Source organism: Gossypium arboreum, chromosome 3 (assembly GCF_025698485.1).
Source record: "Gossypium arboreum isolate Shixiya-1 chromosome 3, ASM2569848v2, whole genome shotgun sequence".
NCBI classification, from domain to species: Eukaryota; Viridiplantae; Streptophyta; class Magnoliopsida; order Malvales; family Malvaceae; genus Gossypium; species Gossypium arboreum.
The window spans coordinates 47,054,969-47,060,848 of record NC_069072.1 but is presented as its reverse complement, the minus strand read 5'-3'; the positions used below and the strand labels follow the sequence as shown (position 1 = coordinate 47,060,848).

The window sequence follows — 5,880 nt, the reverse complement described above, 5'->3', positions numbered from 1 at the left end:
ATAAGCCATTCATGATTTATCAATGCCAACCAAATTTCCATCTCAATACATCAACCAAATCATAACAAATCTAAAATAAAATCATACCAAACATATGTTTCAATTTCATATCAAAACTTATCAATTACCATAGCTAACACATGCCAAAAGCTTACCAATCTTACCATTTCTTATATTCATACATAACCACTCCAAATATATCATATTGCCTCATAATTCATATACCAAAACCATATCATAAACACATCCATACCAAGCCATATCATATGGCTAAATATATATACATTACAAAACATAATTTAAACACTTCTAGCCTATACATGTCATACTTCAATATATACATTTCAAAAGTACCAAAATAAGGTTTAATAGTGTGGTGATGATCCTCGAGCTCACAGTAGCTTCAGTATCTATAAAATAATGCAAACACATACAAGTAAGCTTTCAAAAGCTTAGTAAGCCATATAGAATTAAAATTATCATTTAAAACATGTAAACATCATCAAATTACTTATACTGTGGAGCCAAATACCAATACAAACCTAATATTCATATGCTTAGATCATAGATCATCATTTTGACATATACTTACCTTTCATTTTCAAATATAGTACGTAATTCGTACGTACCTGAATCAGACATATATTCACTTATTCATTCATTTTCTCGGAATGACTGTTGAACTGTTTGGAAACGTAAGGATACGCGAATAACTCAGAGAACATATACAATGCCAACGTCGCAGATGTGGTCTTACATGTAACCAAACATCGATGCCATTGTCTCAGACAGGGTCTTACACGAAATCAGATACGATGCCGACGTCCTAGACATGGTCTTGCACGTAAAACAGAAGTTGATGCCAACGTCTCAGATGTGGTCTTACACGAAATCACATAACGAAATCCTATGTCATGACATATGTATCCTAACTATTCCTATGATTCGTACAGGGCTTTTCGGACGTCGGAACTTTGTCGATACTTTCTCGTACAACCCATATTTAGCTTGAACATTCATTCATCACAATTGAATATCATATGAATAATAAGAATTCAATCCAAACACATTCAATGTATATTGACTTACCTCGTATGGATTCGGATGGATGAAAACAGTGACTCAACAATTTTTGACTTTCCCCGATCTAATTCCGTTTTCTGTAATTCTTGATCTATATAAATTCAAATTTAACTTATTCAATCATAAATTCATTCAAAACAATCCATAGATACATATTTAGGGTAATTTGTAAACTAGCCTTCACATTTTCACATTTTGAAACTTTAGTCCCTAATTCACAAAATCACAAAATACACATAATTTGCATATACTCATGCTTGGCCGAATATTCATAGCTCTTATTCAAGTCCAAACATTTCATTTATTTCACATTTTAGTCCCTCAATTTAAAAATTTCACAATTTAGCCCATTTTACTCAAAATCGTCAAAAATCCAAAGACAAAACATATAAACCCAACATCAAACTTTCATATTTCATCATATAACAACATAAAACTCATGAAATTATCCATGGAACATTTCAAAATCATCATCAAAATCAGAAATTGAGACGTGGGCTTGATAGTATACGAAGCAATGATTACAAAAACGTAGAAATTATTAAAAACCGAGTCAAAACCATACCTTAATCAAGGAAAATCAAATCCAAACCCTAACTTGAGCTTTCTCTCTTTTTCCTTTGCTAATTTTGACTATATTAACACATAATGGCTTATTTTCATACTTTATTTTAGTTATAATTCATTTAATAATTATTTTACCATTTTGCCCTTACAATAAAATGTAAATAAACCATTATATTAAGGCCATTAATGTCCACTCATACATTAAATGGTAAAATTACCACATAAGGACCTTACAATTAATGACCCAAAATAAATAGGCACTTTTAAGAAATAGCAGGCAACTTTTACATTTTACGCGATTAGGTCCTTTTATTAAATTAAGCACACAAACATTCAAATTTTCATACGAGACTTTCACACATGCTCATTCACATATCATAAACATGGAAAATAATATTTAAATATTTTTCTAAGGTGAATATGTGGTCTTGAAACGATTGTTCCGACTAAGGTCTGAACCGGACTGTTACAACGAGCATGGCTCAATTCATTGCCACCAAGTTCCATATCTCCATGGAAAGAACTAGCAGAGAGATTTTTGGTTAAGTACTTCCTGCCTAGCAAGAATTCTAAGTTGAGGAATAAGATCACAACTTTCCAACAATTGGATGACTAGTCTGTATATAAGGCTTGGAAGTGATTCAAGGAGTTACTTCGTAAGTGTCCTCATCATAGGATTCCTCATTGTATCCAGTTGGAGAAATTTTATAATGGTCTCAATGCACATACCAGATTGATGGTAGATGCTTCTTCGAATGGTTCAATTTTGTCTAAGTCTTATAATGAGGTTTATGAGATCATTGAGAGGATCGCGAGTAGTAACTATCAATGGCCAACAAATCAAACAGCTTTAGGAAGACGTATAGCTGGAGTTCATGAAGTTGATGCTCTCACTTTGCTATCAGCTCAAGTGTCATCTATTTCCTCTATGTTAAAGCAGTTTACCGCTAACAGTGCTAATAATTTTGCAGCTCAGCCACTAAGTCCGTTTGAAGTAGTTTCTTGTGTGTTGTAACATCCTGATTTTCAGATTTATTCGCGGTTTTCAATATTTTGTAAAGATTTTAAAATTTTGTATTTGGATGTGAAATTAATATTTTGAGTAGGTAAATGGGCTTATAGAAGGCCCATGTGTTGGCCAAAACCCGGTTGAATTTTTGAATTTTTGGACTTAGGAGTTAGGGGTTCTAGCTAGATGGCCCTTGTATAGAGTTATGGGTAAATTGCATCACAAAAAGAGCCTTAGTAAAGTGGCAAGGGTGACGCCACTAGGCTCCTAAAAAGGTGGCATGTGGAGCATTGGGGAAGGCATGGGATCGATTCACAGTGTTAACAAATAGATGCATTTATTTTTAAGTGCTGGAGGGGTAAGTGTTGGAGTCCAGGTGGATTCTGCTAGAGGAGAGTTTGAATCAGTCTAAACGTTTGGATTAAGGAGTGATAAGGGAAGAGATTTAAGGGATTAGGAGAGAGGTAAGGAGTTGGCCGAATTTTGGGAATTGAAGGGGGAAAAATCGGCAGAGGGTTAGGAGGTTAGTATTTCGGCACCTAGGGTATTGGGTGGTGCCGTTCTTTTCTGCTCAAACATCACAAGGTTTTTCTTTTTTCTCTTTTTCCTCTCTAGCCGAAACTACCACTTCCTCTATTCTTCTTTTTCTATTTTTCTTCTTCAAAACTATTCATCAATTCTGCTATTCATCAATACTTTTGCTGAATCCATAAAAGCCGAAATCTTGAACACACATTACAGGTACCGATTTCTTCAAAGCCAAACCCTTTAACATTGTGTTTCCATTAATCAACGATTATTCTTTCTAAACTCTAGAGACCTGTCGGCAATTCTACATCCAGGTTATAGTTTCATATTGTCATCTCCTTCACCACCCAAAAGCCAAAAAACCATAGATTTGGGGGCTTATAGCCGAAACTTCAAAACTTTGGGGAGTCGAGTTCTACCGTCGTTTGATAGATAAATCTACACCAGATTGCATGGACATAAAAAAGGAGTAAGGGGTAAGTGTTCATCATCTCAGATCTGGTCTTATTTTACAAAGTTTGGAAAAGCCGAAATGTGACAGCCCAAAATTGACCCTAGTCGGAAGGTGGTCTCGGGACCACAAAACCGAGGCATAAAAATAATTAAAAATCTATTTTGATGCCTATAATATGTGTGTGCTCATGTATGACATTTTATGATGATTGATTTAGTGTTATAAGGGTGAATTCCACAAGAAAGGACTTAGTAATGAACTTTGAAAGTATGATAGGGAAATGTGTGATGACTAATTAAAGCATGCATGCAAAATAATGGACTTGCATGTCAAATTCCCCCTTTATAGGTGGTGGCCGGCCATGACAAGGAGGATGGGCTAAACATGTCATGAAACATGTTTTGTTGGTGCATTAGGGTGAAATAATAAACAAAGGTGTATGGGTGATAAAAAATGAAAAAAATGTGTGTGAGTGTGGTAATCCCCCCATTGCCGTGAGTTGTAGAGAAGGAAAGAAAAAAAATTTGTTCATCCTTTCTTTGAGCCAAAACTAAGGAAGAAGGAGGATTTTTGCTTCATGCTTGGTTTGGAAGAGATCTAGAAGGAGATTTGGCCAAGTTTGCATCAAGATTAAGCTCAAGAGCTAAGAGGGCCACAATTGGACAAGGGGAAGGAAAAGGTGATCGAATAGCCGAAAAAGCCGTTCGACAACATCCGAGGTAAGTCCTCAAGAAGTGACCTTACTTGAATTATGTGAGATGAAATATGGATGTGTATGATTATTGATTATGTGTGTATGAGTATTTGAATTCCACCGGGCTAAGTCCAAGGCGAATATGCTAATGATTATAATTGTGTTTGAGCCTTAGTAAGGAAAATGAAATATGTATGTCCAATGATTATTGATGTATGTGTGCATGAGAAATTGAATGATATCCGGGCTAAGCCCGAAGACAATTATGCTGAAATTTATATCCGGGTTAAGACCGAAGGCAATTGTGCTAGTAGCTATATCGGGCTAAGACCGAAGGCATTCGTGCAAGTTGTTAAATCCGGGCTAAGACCAAGGCATTTGTGCAAATCGTGATATCCGGGTAAAGTCCGTTGGCGTGGTGCGGGTTACCATAACCGGGCTATGTCCCGAAGGCGATTGAGCAGTACCGACATCCGGATAAACTCGAAGGTATGTGATTTGAAAATTATGAGCTTGCTGGAAAATTTCAGCTAATGCACTTGTGAAATTTCCCAATGATAAGGTAAGTGCGGTGTGTGCTTGCTGCGCTAGGAGTAAGAGCGTATGAATATCCGCTCCTATCTTTGGAGCGAGTTATCGGCCTTAATGAAGCCGCTATTTGTGTATGAACATAAGAGTTGGGATGGTAAAGTAAGTATGATTATGTGAATGCGCATTAATGAAATGATGCATTTAACTATGTGAATGTATTGCTGTAATTAGAGTTGATTATATTCCTTGAGACTTACTAAGCATAAAATGCTTACTCATTTGCTTTGGCTCTTAGTTTTCTAGATTTCGCTCGAGGCAATCGGATTTGGGATCGTTGAAGTCGAAGTCATCCACACTATCAAGCCTCCATTTTGGTATAAATTTTGGTTGAACTTGAGATGGCATGTATAGGACTACCCTTGTTTGTTAAATATGTGGTGATGTAAGTATGTACGGCCATGCGAAAATGGCTCGAAAAGGAACATGAACTTAGAATAATTGTGGTTTGTATGTATATATTTGGTGTCATGATGTGGCTATGGCTTGGAAATGGGATTGTTGGTCATATGATCAGCCATTGGCATGGTTAAAATGATCATATATGAACCTATGTATGGCAAAGACTAGTTGGTTCATGGAGACTACCAAATAGGTAAGACCTACCTTAAAACAGATGCTGCCAGCTGCAGTGACGTGAATGTGAAAAATCACCATAATTCATAGGAATGGAATCAAATATTGAATAAGCTATGTAAATGAACCTTGATGAGTCTATTTTCATATGGAAGAAACGAAACGGTCATAGGAGTTACAGGTTAAGAGATATTAAAGCTATTGTGAGACAGGGCCAGAATGGTTTCTGGGTTCCCTGTCGCAACTTTAAAAATTCACTATAAATTATCCAAAAAGAATTAGGAGATATACCTTATATGTAAAGATTCCATTTTGAGTCTAGTTTCATTAGAAACAAACGACACCAGCATTAAAGCCCTGTGCAGAGAGATATTCAAGTTA

The 5,880-nt window shown here is 36.0% G+C and overlaps 1 non-coding gene across 1 annotated transcript; it reads right to left on the bottom strand.

Moving 5' to 3' along the window:
• Window positions 1–2,221: 2,221 nt before the first annotated feature.
• LOC128291275 (small nucleolar RNA R71) lies at window positions 2,222–2,328 on the bottom strand. The gene has a single exon (XR_008281051.1). It is a non-coding gene; the product is annotated as a small nucleolar RNA R71 (small nucleolar RNA).
• Between the last annotated feature and the right edge of the window lie 3,552 nt (window positions 2,329–5,880).